Genomic DNA, 16,870 nt, shown 5'->3' with positions numbered 1-16,870 from the left:
CGGAACTGGAACTGGCATAATTACTCCAGTCAACTCTAGATCTGAAACACATTTCAGAAATGCTTGAGCTTTTACTGGATTTACTGGGACACGGGAAAGAAAAAATCTCTTTGCAGGAGGTCTCAACTTGAAACAAATTCTGTACCCTTCTGAAACAATGCTCTGAATCCAAAGATTGTGAACAGAATTGATCCAAATTTCCTTGAAAAAACGTAACCTGCCCCCTACCAGCTGAGCTGGAATGAGGGCCGCACCTTCATGTGGACTTAGAAGCAGGCTTTGCCTTTCTAGCTGGCTTGGATTTATTCCAGACTGGAGATGGTCTCCAAACTGAAACTGCTCCTGAGGATGAAGGATCAGGCTTTTGTTCTTTGTTGAAACGAACGAAAACGATTATTAGCCCTGTTTTTACCTTTAGATTTTTATCCTGTGGTAAAAAAGTTCCTTTCCCACCAGTAACAGTTGAAATAATGGAATCCAACTGAGAACCAAATAATTTGTTACCCTGGAAAGAAATGGAAAGTAAAGTTGATTTAGAAGCCATATCAGCATTCCAAGTTTTAAGCCATAAAGCTCTTCTAGCTAAAATAGCTAGAGACATAAACCTGACATCAACTCTGATAATATCAAAAATGGCATCACAGATAAAATTATTAGCATGTTGAAGAAGAAGAATAATATCATGAGAATCACAATGTGTTACTTGTTGCGCTAAAGTTTCCAACCAAAAAGTTGAAGCTGCAGCAACATCAGCCAAAGATATAGCAGGTCTAAGAAGATTACCTGAACACAGATAAGCTTTTCTTAGAAAGGACTCAATTTTCCTATCTAGAGGATCCTTAAACGAAGTACCATCTGACGTAGGAATAGTAGTACGTTTAGCAAGGGTAGAAATAGCCCCATCAACTTTAGGGATCTTGTCCCAAAATTCTAATCTGTCAGACGGCACAGGATATAATTGCTTAAAACGTTTAGAAGGAGTAAATGAATTACCCAAATTATCCCATTCTTTGGAAATTACTGCAGAAATAGCATCAGGGACAGGAAAAAACTTCTGGAATAACTACAGGAGTTTTAAAAACCTTATCTAAACGTTTAGATTTAGTATCAAGAGGACCAGAATCCTCTATTTCTAAAGCAATTAGGACTTCTTTAAGTAAAGAACGAATAAATTCCATTTTAAATAAATATGAAGATTTATCAGCATCAACCTCTGAGACAGAATCCTCTGAACCAGAGGAATCATCAGAATGATGATGTTCAGTTAAAAAATTCATCTGTAGGGAGAGAAGTTTTAAAAGATTTTTTACGTTTACTAGAAGGAGAAATAACAGACATAGCCTTCTTTATGGATTCAGAAACAAAATCTCTTATATTATCAGGAACATTCTGCACCTTAGATGTTGAAGGAACTGCAACAGGCAATGGTACTTTACTAAAGGAAATATTATCTGCTTTAACAAGTTTGTCATGACAATCAATACAAACAACAGCTGGAGGAATAGCTACCAAAAGTTTACAGCAGATACACTTAGCTTTGGTAGATTCAGCACTTGACAGCGATTTTCCTGTAGTATCTTCTGACTCAGATGCAACGTGAGACATCTTGCAATATGTAAGAGAAAAAACAACATATAATATAAAGCAAAATTGATCAAATTCCTTAAATGACAGTTTCAGGAATGGGAAAAAAATGCCAAAGAACAAGCTTCTAGCAACCAGAAGCAATAAAAAATGAGACTTAAATAATGTGGAGACAAAAGTGACGCCCATATTTTTTCCGCGCCAAATAAGACGCCCACATTATTTGGCGCCTAAATGCTTTTTGGCGCCAAAATGACGCCACATCCGGAACGCCGACATTTTTGGCGCAAAATAACGTAAAAAAATGACGCAACTTCCGGCGACACATATGACGCCGGAAACGGAAATAGAATTTTTGCGCCAAAAAAGTCCGCGCCAAGAATGACGCAATAAAATGAAGCATTTTCAGCCCCCGCGAGCCTAACAGCCCACAGGGAAAAAGTCAAATTTTAAGGTAAGAAAAAATGTTAAATTAAAATGCATTATCCCAAATATGAAACCGACTGTCTGAAAATAAGGAAAGTTGAACATTCTGAGTCAAGGCAAATAAATGTTTGAATACATATATTTAGAACTTTATAAACAAAGTGCCCAACCATAGCTAGGAGTGTCACAGAAAATAAGACTTACTTACCCCAGGACACTCATCTACATATAGTAGATAGCCAAACCAGTACTGAAACGAGAATCAGTAGAGGTAATGGTATATATAAGAGTATATCGTCGATCTGAAAAGGGAGGTAAGAGATGAATCTCTACGACCGATAACAGAGAACCTATGAAATAGACCCCGTAGAAGGAGATCACTGCATTCAAATAGGCAATACTCTACTCACATCCCTCTGACATTCACTGCACGCTGAGAGGAAAACCGGGCTCCAACTTGCTGCGGAGCGCATATCAACGTAGAATCTAGCACAAACTTACTTCACCACCTCCATCGGAGGCAAAGTTTGTAAAACTGAATTGTGGGTGTGGTGAGGGGTGTATTTATAGGCATTTTGAGGTTTGGGAAACTTTACCCCTCCTGGTAGGAATGTATATCCCATACGTCACTAGCTCATGGACTCTTGCTAATTACATGAAAGAAATATTGTACATCTGGGGACTCCGCCAGACCCTTGTGAAGCAAAATAGGCCGGGCTTGACCCTTTAGAGAGCTTGTCGATAAAACCTCTCTCCAAACCCCCTTGGAGAAAAGAAAATTCTTTGAATCCTAGCTCTACTTCATGAGTAGCCCTCGGATTCTCACCAATAGAGATATTCACACCATATCTTATGGTAAATCTTTCTAGATATCAGCTTACGGGCCTGAAACATGGATTCTATGACTAAGTCAGAAAAACCCCGCTTGGACAGTATTAAACGTTCAATCTCCAAGCAGACAACTTCAGAGAAACTAGATTGGATAAAGGAAAGGCCCTTGAATTAGAAGGTCTTTCCTCTACAGAAGTCTCCAAGCTGGCAGAGAAAACATGTCCACCAGATCCACATACCAAATTCTGCGAGGCCAAGCCGGAGCAATGAGATCACCGATGCCCTCTCCTGATAAAATCGAACAATGACCCAAGGGAGATACGCAAACGAAATAAATAGGTATGCGAGACTGAAGGTCCAAGAAACCGTATACCCTCATACTACAGCTGTATCCCCTTTCTCATGTAACTTGGAGGGAACCTCTAAGATAGTAAGCTACTGCAACAGAAACCTCACTCACGCCTAAAGGAGTCGTGAAGGAAGCGCAGGGCACTGGATGAAAGGACACTAAGTTTTTAGGACACTTGGAGAAAACTGCAGAAAACATGGAACATTGTTCGAATGTTTCTAAAACATCTGAGGCAATGTTGGCTCTGAAATTTTTTTTTCCCTTCTATTTATTTATTTATTTATTTAAGAAAACCTCTTAATACATGGGGAACATAAAATCTTTGGCCGTTCCACAGAAGTATCAAGACATAACGTGTAAATAACATCCTGATTCACTTTTTATTAGATAAAATTGAATATCATAACAAAAATACTGTGCCTTTAAATGATAAAAGGTAACGTCCTAACCTTGTTCCCATAAAATTGAATATATTAATTAATATGATGAAAAGGCTACTTGGACCATCAGAATCCACCATCTGCTTATCAAAAAAAATAGGATGGTTCTGTGTCTTTACATTTTAAATACACTGCATAATTTCCAAAAAAAATATTTGATAACGTAAATTAGATAAGAATCATCTGATTCCATCTAAACTTAGCGTAAAAATCCTCCTATCCACAGATAGAACAACAAATAGTAGTCCTAACTACTGTAAGCAGTTCTCGGGACCGCGTGAAAAACCTCTCTGCTGCATAACATAGCACAGCAGAGAAGGCATCCGGAACTGATCAATGTTTATTTAACACCTTATAGAACTTCTTATACTGTATTGAAGTCTCTCTGTTGTGAGACATAAGGCAGTAGAGAAGGCATCAGGAACTATCCAAATGTCTATTATACACTCTGTTACATATCTTATACTGTGTACTTAATTTATGCTGTAATAAAGCCTCTAGGGTGTGAGACCTTAGGCAGCAGAGAAAGAGTCCGCCCAAATACATATAATACACTGAGTGTGAAGCCTCTCTTCTGAATGAAACAGTTCAACAGAGAAGGAATGCGGACTACCCCACATTCTGTCTCTAAACTGAGAAAGAAAGCCCTCCCTGCAGTAGAAGCTATAATGCAGCAGAGAAGGAAGCCGTACTGCCGAAAAGTACACCGATACACAGGAAGCGTGTTAAGGGCGCGCAAATAATGGGGCGTATCTTAGCTTCGCCCATAGTGGGCGTTAACAGCTAAACCTCCCCGGCGGCTAAAGTAAAAATGGGGCTGTGGGAAGATAAAGGCACAATAAACAAACAAAGCTCCCGGCTACTAAAGTAAAGGAAGCCAGCGGGAGAAACAGTCGCACCAAAACTGCATAGCCCTAGACATGTACCCTATCATGAGGAAAAAGGCTAAGCCTCCCAGATGGCTGCTAAAGAAAAAACATAATTTATGCTTACCTGATAAATTTATTTCTCATGTAGTGTATTCAGTCCATGGGTCATCCATTACTTATGGGATATTCTCCTTCCCAACAGGAAGTTGAAAGAGGATCACCCAAGCAGAGCTGCTATATAGCTCCTCCCCTCACATGTCATATCCAGTCATTCGACCGAAACAAGACAAGAAAGGAGAAACCATAGGGTGCAGTGGTGACTGGAGTTTTAATTAAAATTTAGATCTGCCTTAAAAAGACAGGGCGGGCCGTGGACTTAATACACTACAAGAGAAATAAATTTATCAGGTAAGCCTAAATTATGTTTTCTCTTGTTAAGTGTATTCAGTCCACGGATCATCCATTACTTATGGGATACCAATACCAAAGCTAAAGTACACGGATAATTGGGGGGGGACAAGGCAGGAACTTTAAACGGAAGGAACCACTGCCTGTAGAACCTTTCTCCCAAAAACAGCCTCCGAAGAAGCAAAAGTGTCAAATTTGTAAAATTTTGAAAAGGTATGAAGCGAAGACCAAGTCGCAGCCTTGCAAATCTGTTCAACAGAGGCCTCATTTTTAAAGGCCCAGGTGGAAGCCACAGCTCTAGTGGAATGAGATGTAATTCTTTCAGGGGGCTGCTGTCCAGCAGTCTCATAGGCTAAACGTATTAGGCTACGAAGCCAAAAGGAGCGGTAGCCGAAGCTTTTTGACCTCTCCTCTGTCCAGAGTAAACGACAAACAGGGAAGAAGTTTGACGAAAATCTTTAGTTGCCTGTAAATAGAACTTCAGGGCACGGACTACGTCCAGATTATGCAAAAGTCGTTCCTTCTTTGAAGAAGGGTTAGGACACAATGATGGAACAACAATCTCTTGATTGATATTCCTGTTAGAAACTACCTTAGGTAAGAACCCAGGTTTAGTACGCAGAACTACCTTGTCTGAATGGAAAATCAGATAAGGAGAATCACAATGTAAGGCAGATAACTCAGACTCTTCGAGCCGAGGAAATAGCCATCAAAAACAGAACTTTCCAAGATAACAGCTTGATATCAATGGAATGAAGGGGTTCAAACGGAGCACCTTGAAGAACTTTAAGAACTAAGTTTAAGCTCCACGGCGGAGCAACAGTCTTAATCCTAACCAAAGCCTGAACGTCTGGAACTTCTGCCAGACGTTTGTGTAGAAGAATAGACAGGGCAGAAATCTGTCCTTTAACGAACTAGCAGATAAGCCCCTTTTCTAAACCCTCTTGTAGAAAAGACAATATCCTAGGAATCCTAACCTTACTCCATGAGTAACTCTTGGATTCGCACCAATATAAATATTTACGCCATATCTTATGGTAAATTTTTCTGGTAACAGGTTTCCGAGCCTGTATTAAGGTATTAATAACCGACTCCGAGAAGCCACGCTTTGATAGAATCAAGCGCTCAATCTCCATGCAGTCAGCCTCAGAGAAATTAGATTTGGATGGTTGAAAGGACCGTGAATTAGAAGGTCCTGCCTCAGAGGCAGAGACCATGGTGGACAGGACGACATGTCCACTAGGTCTGCATACCAGGTCCTGCGTGGCCACGCAGGCGCTATCAGAATCACCGATGCTCTCTCCTGTTTGATCTTGGCAATCAGCCGAGGAAGCAGCGGAAATGGTGGAAACACATAAGCCATGTTGAAAACCCAAGGGGCTGCTAGAGCATCTATCAGCGCCGCTCCCGGGTCCCTGGACCTGGATCCGTAACAAGGAAGTTTGGCGTTCTGGCGAGACGCCATGAGATCCAGATCTGGTTTGCCCCAACGATGAATCAGTTGAGTGAAGACCTCCGGATGAAGTTCCCACTCCCCCGGATGAAAAGTCTGGCGACTTAGAAAATCCGCCTCCCAGTTCTCCACGCCTGGGATATAGATCGCTGACAGGTGGCAAGAGTGAGACTCTGCCCAGCGAATTATCTTTGAGACTTCCAACATCTCTAGGGAACTCCTGGTTCCCCCTTGATGGTTGATGTAAGCCACAGTCGTGATGTTGTCCGACTGAAATCTGATGAACCCCAGTGTCGCTAACTGAGGCCAAGCTAGAAGAGCATTGAATATTGCTCAATTCCCAGAATATTTATTGGGAGGAGTTTCTCCTCCTGAGTCCACAATCCCTGAGCCTTCAGGGAGTTCCAGACTGCGCCCCAACCTAGAAGGCTGGCATCTGTTGTTACAATCGTCCAATCTGGCCTGCGAAAGGTCATACCCCTGGACAGATGGACTAGAGAAAGCACCAGAGAAGAGAATCTCTGGTCTCTTGATCCAGATTTAGTAGAGGGGACAAATCTGAGTAATCCCCATTCCACTGACTTAGCATGCATAATTGCAGCGGTCTGAGATGCAGGCGCGCAAATGGTACTATGTCCATTGCCGCTACCATTAAGCCGATTACTTCCATGCACTGAGCTACTGACGGGTGTGGAATGGAATGAAGGGCACGGCAAGCATTTAGAAAGTTTGATAACCTGGACTCCGTCAGGTAAATTTTCATCTCTATAGAATCTATAAGAGTCCCTAGGGAAGGGAACTTGACCGTGGTAATAGGAGAACTCTTTTCCACGTTCACCTTCACCCATGCGACCTCAGAAATGCCAGAACTATCTCTGTATGAGACTTGGCAATTTGAAAAACATGACGCTTGTATCAGAATGTCGTCTAGGTACGGAGCCACCGTTATGCCTCGCGGTCTTAGCACCGCCAGAAGTGAGCCCCAGAACCTTTGTAAAAATTCTCGGGGCCGTAGCTAACCCGAAGGGAAGAGCTACAAATTGGTAATGCCCGTCTAGAAAGGCAAATCTTAGTACCGATAATGATCTTTGTGAATCGGTATGTGAAGGTAGGCATCCTTTAAGTCCACTGTGGTCATATACTGACCCTCTTGGATCATGGGTAGGATGGTTCGAATAGTTTCCATTTTGAATGATGGAACCCTTAGGAATTTGTTTAAGATTTTTAGGTCCAAGATTGGTCTGAAGGTTCCCTCTTTCTTGGGAACCACAAACCGATTTGAGTAAAATCCTTGCCCTTGTTCCATCCGCGGAACTGGGTGGATCACCCCCATTAGTAAGAGGTCTTGTACACAGCGTAGAAACGCCTCTTTTTTTATTTGGTTTGCTGATAACCTTGAAAGATGAAATCTCCCTTGTGGAGGAGAAGCTTTGAAGTCCAGAAGATATCCCTGAGATATGATCTCCAACGCCCAGGGATCCTGGACATCTCTTGCCCAAGCCTGGGCGAAGAGAGAAAGTCTGCCCCCACTAGATCCGTTCCCGGATAGGGGGGCCCTCTCTTCATGCTGTCTTAGGGGCTGAAGCAGGTTTTCTCCCTGAATCAGATCCGTCACCCACAGAATGAAGCTCTCCGTCCTCATGTTCTGCAAATTGTGACGCAGTATCGGACATGGCTCTCACATCATCAGCGCGCTCTGTCCTTAACCCAGAGCTATCGCGCTTGCCTCTTAATTCTGGCAATTTAGATAATACTTCTGTAATAACAGTAGCCATGTCTTGCAAAGTGATTTGTATGGGCCTCTGATGTACTTGGCGCCACAATATCATGCGCCTCCTGAGCGGGAGGCGAAGGGTACTGACACCGTGAGGAGAGTTAGTCCGGCATAACTTCCCCCCTCGTTGTCTGGTGATAATTTCTTTACAGGTAAAGACTGACTTATTTAAAATGACATCAATGCATTTAGTACACATATTTCTATGGGGCTCCACATTGGCCTTCAACATAGTGAACAAACAGATTCATCTGTGTCAGACATGTTATAAACAGACTAGCAATGAGACTAGCAAGCTTGGAAAATACTTTCAAATAAATTTACAAGCAATATAAAAAACGCTACTGCGCCTTTAAGAAGCACCAAAAAAACATAATTTATGTAAGAACTTACCTGATAAATTCATTTCTTTCATATTAGCAAGAGTCCATGAGCTAGTGACGTATGGGATATACATTCCTACCAGGAGGGGCAAAGTTTCCCAAACCTCAAAATGCCTATAAATACACCCCTCACCACACCCACAATTCAGTTTAACGAATAGCCAAGAAGTGGGGTGATAAAAAAGTGCGAAAGCATATAAAATAAGGAATTGGAATAATTGTGCTTTATACAAAATCATAACCACCACAAAAAAAGGGCGGGCCTCATGGACTCTTGCTAATATGAAAGAAATGAATTTATCAGGTAAGTTCTTACATAAATTATGTTTTTCTTTCATGTAATTAGCAAGAGTCCATGAGCTAGTGACGTATGGGATAATGACTACCCAAGATGTGGATCTTTCCACACAAGAGTCACTAGAGAGGGAGGATAAAATAAAGACAGCCAATTCCTGCTGAAAATAATCCACACCCAAAATAAAGTTTAATCGAAAAACATAAGCTGAAACCGCTGCCTGAAGTACTTTTCTACCAAAAACTGCTTCAGAAGAAGAAAATACATCAAAATGGTAGAATTTAGTAAAAGTATGCAAAGAGGACCAAGTTGCTGCTTTGCAAATCTGATCAACCGAAGCTTCATTCCTAAACGCCCAGGAAGTAGAAACTGACCTAGTAGAATGAGCTGTAATCTCTGAGGCGGAGTTTTACCCGACTCAACATAGGCAAGATGAATTAAAGATTTCAACCAAGATGCCAAAGAAATGGCAGAAGCTTTCTGGCCTTTTCTAGAACCGGAAAAGATAACAAATAGACTAGAAGTCTTTCGGAAAGATTTCGTAGCTTCAACATAATATTTCAAAGCTCTAACAACATCCAAAGAATGCAACGATTTCTCCTTAGAATTCTTAGGATTAGGACATAATGAAGGAACCACAATTTCTCTACTAATGTTGTTGGAATTCACAATTTTAGGTAAAAATTCAAAAGAAGTTCGCAACACCGCCTTATCCTGATGAAAAATCAGAAAAGGAGACTCACAAGAAAGAGCAGATAATTCAGAAACTCTTCTGGCAGAAGAGATGGCCAAAAGGAACAAAACTTTCCAAGAAAGTAATTTAATGTCCAATGAATGCATAGGTTCAAACGGAGGAGCTTGAAGAGCTCCCAGAACCAAATTCAAACTCCAAGGAGGAGAAATTGACTTAATGACAGGTTTTATACGAACCAAAGCTTGTACAAAACAATGAATATCAGGAAGAATAGCAATCTTTCTGTGAAAAAGAACAGAAAGAGCAGAGATTTGTCCTTTCAAAGAACTTGCGGACAAACCCTTATCTAAACCATCCTGAAGGAACTGTAAAATTCTTGGTATTCTAAAAGAATGCCAGGAAAAATGATGAGAAAGACACCAAGAAATATAAGTCTTCCAGACTCTATAATATATCTCTCGAGATACAGATTTACGAGCCTGTAACATAGTATTAATCACAGAGTCAGAGAAACCTCTATGACCAAGAATCAAGCGTTCAATCTCCATACCTTTAAATTTAAGGATTTCAGATCCTGATGGAAAAAAGGACCTTGTGACAGAAGGTCTGGTCTTAACGGAAGAGTCCACGGTTGGCAAGAGGCCACCCGGACAAGATCCGCATACCAAAACCTGTGAGGCCATGCCGGAGCTACCAGCAGAACAAACGAGCATTCCTTCAGAATCTTGGAGATTACTCTTGGAAGAAGAACTAGAGGCGGAAAGATATAGGCAGGATGATACTTCCAAGGAAGTGATAATGCATCCACTGCCTCCGCCTGAGGATCCCGGGATCTGGACAGATACCTGGGAAGTTTCTTGTTTAGATGGGACGCCATCAGATCTATTTCTGGAAGTTCCCACATTTGAACAATCTGAAGAAATACCTCTGGGTGAAGAGACCATTCGCCCGGATGCAACGTTTGGCGACTGAGATAATCCGCTTCCCAATTGTCTACTGCCTGGGATATGAACCGCAGAGATTAGACAGGAGCTGGATTCCGCCCAAACTAAAATTCGAGATACTTCTTTCATAGCCAGAGGACTGTGAGTCCCTCCTTGATGATTGATGTATGCCACAGTTGTGACATTGTCTGTCTGAAAACAAATGAACGATTCTCTCTTCAGAAGAGGCCAAAACTGAAGAGCTCTGAAAATTGCACGGAGTTCCAAAATATTGATCGGTAATCTCACCTCCTGAGATTCCCAAACTCCTTGTGCCGTCAGAGATCCCCACACAGCTCCCCAACCTGTGAGACTTGCATCTGTTGAAATTACAGTCCAGGTCGGAAGCACAAAAGAAGCTCCCTGAATTAAACGATGGTGATCTGTCCACCATGTTAGAGAGTGTCGAACAATCGGTTTTAAAGATATTAATTGAGATATCTTCGTGTAATCCTTGCACCATTGCTTCAGCATACAGAGCTGAAGAGGTCGCATGTGAAAACGAGCAAAGGGGATCGCGTCCGATGCAGCAGTCATAAGACCTAGAATTTCCATGCATAAGGCTACCGAAGGGAATGATTGTGACTGAAGGTTTCGACAAGCTGTAATCAACTTTAGACGTCTCTTGTCTGTTAAAGACAGAGTCATGGACACTGAATCCATCTGGAAACCCAGAAAGGTTACCCTTGTCTGAGGAATCAAAGAACTTTTTGGTAAATTGATTTTGAAGAAACAACACAAGTCGATTCGTATGAGATTCTGCTAAATGTAAAGACTGAGCAAGTACCAAGATATCGTCCAAATAAGGAAATACCACAATACCCTGTTCTCTGATTACAGACAGCAGGGCACCGAGAACCTTTGTAAAAATTCTTGGAGCTGTAGCTAGGCCAAACGGCAGAGCCACAAACTGGTAATGCTTGTCCAGAAACGAGAATCTCAGGAACTGATAATGATCTGGATGAATCGGAATATGCAGATATGCATCCTGTAAATCTATTGTGGACATATAATTCCCTTGCTGAACAAAAGGTAAGATAGTCATACAGTTACCATCTTGAACGTTGGTATCCTTACATAACGATTCAATATTTTTAGATCCAGAACTGGTCTGAAAGAATTCTCCTTCTTTGGTACAATGAAGAGATTTGAATAAAACCCCATCCCCTGTTCCGGAACTGGAACTGGCATAATTACTCCAGTCAACTCTAGATCTGAAACACATTTCAGAAATGCTTGAGCTTTTACTGGATTTACTGGGACACGGGAAAGAAAAAATCTCTTTGCAGGAGGTCTCAACTTGAAACCAATTCTGTACCCTTCTGAAACAATGCTCTGAATCCAAAGATTGTGAACAGAATTGATCCAAATTTCTTGAAAAAACGTAACCTGCCCCCTACCAGCTGAGCTGGAATGAGGGCCGCACCTTCATGTGGACTTAGAAGCAGGCTTTGCCTTTCTAGCTGGCTTGGATTTATTCCAGACTGGAGATGGTCTCCAAACTGAAACTGCTCCTGAGGATGAAGGATCAGGCTTTTGTTCTTTGTTGAAACGAACGAAAACGATTATTAGCCCTGTTTTTTACCTTTAGATTTTTTATCCTGTGGTAAAAAAGTTCCTTTCCCACCAGTAACAGTTGAAATAATGGAATCCAACTGAGAACCAAATAATTTGTTACCCTGGAAAGAAATGGAAAGTAAAGTTGATTTAGAAGCCATATCAGCATTCCAAGTTTTAAGCCATAAAGCTCTTCTAGCTAAAATAGCTAGAGACATAAACCTGACATCAACTCTGATAATATAAAAAATGGCATCACAGATAAAATTATTAGCATGCTGAAGAATAATAATATCATGAGAATCACGATGTGTTACTTGTTGCGCTAAAGTTTCCAACCAAAAAGTTGAAGCTGCAGCAACATCAGACAAAGATATAGCAGGTCTAAGAAGATTACCTGAACACAGATAAGCTTTTCTTAGAAAGGACTCAATTTTCCTATCTAGAGGATCCTTAAACGAAGTACCATCTGACGTAGGAATAGTAGTACGTTTAGCAAGGGTAGAAATAGCCCCATCAACTTTAGGGATCTTGTCCCAAAATTCTAATCTGTCAGACGCACAGGATATAATTGCTTAAAACGTTTAGAAGGAGTAAATGAATTACCCAAATTATCCCATTCTTTGGAAATTACTGCAGAAATAGCATTAGGAACAGGAAAAAACTTCTGGAATAACCACAGGAGCTTTAAATACCTTATCTAAACGTTTAGAATTAGTATCAAGAGGACCAGAATCCTCTATTTCTAAAGCAATTAGTACTTCTTTAAGTAAAGAACGAATAAATTCCATTTTAAATAAATATGAAGATTTATCAGCATCAACCTCTGAGACAGAATCCTCTGAACCAGAGGAATCATCAGAATCAGAATGATGATGTTCATTTAAAAATTCATCTGTAGGGAGAGAAGTTTTAAAAGATTTTTTACGTTTACTAGAAGGAGAAATAACAGACATAGCCTTCTTTATGGATTCAGAAACAAAATCTCTTATATTATCAGGAACATTCTGCACCTTAGATGTTGAAGGAACTGCAACAGGCCAATGGTACTTTACTAAAGGAAATATTATCTGCTTTAACAAGTTTGTCATGACAATCAATACAAACAACAGCTGGAGGAATAGCTACCAAAAGTTTACAGCAGATACACTTAGCTTTGGTAGATTCAGCACTTGACAGCGATTTTCCTGTAGTATCTTCTGACTCAGATGCAACGTGAGACATCTTGCAATATGTAAGAGAAAAAACAACATATCTAAAAGCAAAATTGATCAAATTCCTTAAATGACAGTTTCAGGAATGGGAAAAAATGCCAAAGAACAAGCTTCTAGCAACCAGAAGCAATAAAAAATGAGACTTAAATAATGTGGAGACAAAAGTGACGCCCATATTATTTCGCGCCAAATAAGACGCCCACATTATTTGGCGCCTAAATGCTTTTTGGCGCCAAAAATGACGCCACATCCGGAACGCCGACATTTTTGGCGCAAAATAACGTCAAAAAATGACGCAACTTCCGGCGACACGTATGACGCCGGAAACGGAAATAGAATTTTTGCGCCAAAAAAAATCCGCGCCAAGAATGACGCAATAAAATGAAGCATTTTCAGCCCCCGCGAGCCTAACAGCCCACAGGGAAAAAGTCAAATTTTAAGGTAAGAAAAATGTTAAATTAAAATGCATTATCCCAAATATGAAACTGACTGTCTGAAAATAAGGAAAGTTGAACATTCTGAGTCAAGGCAAATAAATGTTTGAATACATATATTTAGAACTTTATAAACAAAGTGCCCAACCATAGCTAGGAGTGTCACAGAAAATAAGACTTACTTACCCCAGGACACTCATCTACATATAGCAGATAGCCAAACCAGTACTGAAACGAGAATCAGCAGAGGTAATGGTATATATAAGAGTATATCGTCGATCTGAAAAGGGAGGTAAGAGATGAATCTCTACGACCGATAACAGAGAACCTATGAAATAGACCCCTTAGAAGGAGATCACTGCATTCAAATAGGCAATACTCTCCTCACATCCCTCTGACATTCACTGCACGCTGAGAGGAAAACCGGGCTCCAACTTGCTGCGGAGCGCATATCAACGTAGAATCTAGCACAAACTTACTTCTCCATCGGAGGCAAAGTTTGTAAAACTGAATTGTGGGTGTGGTGAGGGGTGTATTTATAGGCATTTTGAGGTTTGGAAAACTTTGCCCCTCCTGGTAGGAATGTATATCCCATACGTCACTAGCTCATGGACTCTTGCTAATTACATGAAAGAAAACTGTCACAGTTGAAATAACAATGAACCAAATCAGTTATAGCAACCAAATTTTCACAGTAAATGTATTAAATTAGCAAAGGATTGCACCCACCAGCAAATGGATGATTAACCCCTTAATACCCAAAACGGATAATCAATTTAACAATTAACGTTTTTTATCACAGTCAAACACACTGTCACAGGTCTGCTGTGACTGATTACCCTCCCTCAAAAATGAATTTGAATACCCCTGAGCTCTCTAGAGACGTCCTGGATCATGGAGGAAAATTCAGGAAGACTGTGACTGAATTTTTACTGCGCAAAAAAGCGCTAAAATAGGCCCCCCCCCACTCATATTACAACAGTGGGAAACCTCAGTTAACTGTTTCTATTGCAGAAATATACGTTAGCCATGTGGAAAAATTCATGCCCCAATAAGTTTTATCACCAAAGTACCTCACAAAAAACGATTAACATGCCAGTAAACGTTTTAACATCCATTTTAAAGGTTATGTAGTGTTATTAATAAGCCTGCTACCAGTCGCTTCCACTGCAGTTAGGCTCATACATTACTTCAGTATTTACAGCATTTTCTTAGTCAAATTCCATTCCTTAGAAAATTACTTTACTGCACATACACTCATCAGCCTGATACCAGTCGCCACTACTGCATTTAAGGCTGTACTTACATTACATCGGTATCAGCAGTATTTTCTTAGTCAATTCCTTTCCTTAGAAAAATATTTTACTGCACATACCTCGTTTGCAGGGGACCCCGCATGCTATTCCCTTTTCTGAAGTTACCCCAATCCTCAGAATGTGCGAGAACAGCCAGTGGATCTTAGTTACTTCTGCTAAGATCATAGAAAACGCAGGCAGGTTCTTCTTCTAAATACAGCTGAGAGAAAAACAGCACACTCCGGTGCCATTTAAAATAAACTTTTGATTGAAGAAATAATTAAGTATAAAAACTCCACACTCCTCTCACAGCCTTCCTACTATGTTGAGACTTGCAAGAGAATGACTGGATATGACATGTGAGGGGAGGAGCTATATAGCAGCTCTGCTTGGGTGATCCTCTTGCAACTTCCTGTTGGGAAGGAGAATATCCATAAGTAATGGATAACCCGTGGACTGAATACACTTAACAAGAGAAAAAAGCTTTTGGGAGTTGCAAGAATGAGAAAACACCCAAAATAAAAAACAGAGCCACTTCTCCACGTCCTCCAGTGCTTGCATTCACTGCCCAATAACACATCCCTAGGAAAATGTCCATTCCCTCCTGTGGATAATGTCATCTAGTGCCCATACAAGTAGGTAAAGTGCCAAATTTTATGTTCACTCCCAGGGGGGCTTCAGAAAAACATAATTTATGTAAGAACTTATCTGATAAATTCATTTCTTTCATATTAGCAAGAGTCCATGAGCTAGTGACGTATGGATATACATTCCTACCAGGAGGGGCAAAAGTTTCCCAACCTCAAAATGCCTATAAATACACCCCTCACCACACCCACAAATCAGTTTAACTTATAGCCAAGAAGTGGGGTGATAAGAAAAAAGTGCGAAAGCATAAAAAATAAGGAATTGGAATAATTGTGCTTTATACAAAAAAATCATAACCACCACAAAAAAAGGGTGGGCCTCATGGACTCTTGCTAATATGAAAGAAATGAATTTATCAGGCAAGTTTCTTACATAAATTATGTTTTCTTTCATGTAATTAGCAAGAGTCCATGAGCTAGTTACGTATGGGATAGCAGATACCCAAGATGTGGAACTTCCATGCAAGAGTCACTAGAGAGGGAGGGATAAATAAAGACAGCCAATACCGCTGAAAAAATAATCCACAAAAAGTTTTAATCTTACCCCAGGACACTCATCTACATATAGTAGATAGCCAAACCAGTACTGAAACGAGAATCAGTAGAGGTAATGGTATATAAGAGTATATCGTCGATCTGAAAAGGGAGGTAAGAGATGAATCTCTACGACCGATAACAGAGAACCTATGAAATTGACCCTGTAGAAGGAGATCATTGAATTCAAATAGGCAATACTCTCTTCACATCCCTCTGATATTCACTGCACACTGAGAGGAAAACCGGGGCTCCCAGCTGCTGCGAAGCGCATATCAACGTAGAATCTAGCACAAACTTACTTCACCACCTCCAAGGGAGGCAAAGTTTGTAAAACTGATTTGTGGGTGTGGTGAGGGTGTATTTATAGGCATTTTGAGGTTTGGGAAACTTTGCCCCTCCTGGTAGGAATGTATATCCCATACGTCACTAGCTCATGGACTCTTGCTAATTACATGAAAGAAACACAATTTAGCACTTACCTTAGAACTCCTGCCCGTCAGTAAGGCATCTCCACCCGGTTTACGAGGTCCTCCTCCTCACATTGGCCTGTGGAAAACAAAGGATCCGAGTATTCCTCTCTCAGACTCTTGCAAACAGGGCAGCAAATGTATGGGAGGCGCAGTGAGAATTATGTCCCACAAGTTCCCATTACTTTAAAGCCACCAAAGCCCTACTGAAGAGACTGATATGGACTATA

At 40.8% G+C, this 16,870-nt stretch overlaps 1 protein-coding gene across 1 annotated transcript in view; it reads right to left on the bottom strand.

The window, feature by feature from the left end:
• NUMA1 (nuclear mitotic apparatus protein 1) overlaps positions 1-16,870 on the bottom strand; it is a gene marked incomplete in the record, with an annotated part of 309,504 nt that overhangs the window by 118,290 nt on the left and 174,344 nt on the right.

The sequence above is a fragment of the Bombina bombina genome, chromosome 3 (assembly GCF_027579735.1).
Source record: "Bombina bombina isolate aBomBom1 chromosome 3, aBomBom1.pri, whole genome shotgun sequence".
NCBI classification, from domain to species: domain Eukaryota; kingdom Metazoa; phylum Chordata; class Amphibia; order Anura; family Bombinatoridae; genus Bombina; species Bombina bombina.
The sequence above is the reverse complement of the archived record's forward strand: the minus strand, read 5'-3'. Positions and strand labels throughout refer to the sequence as shown.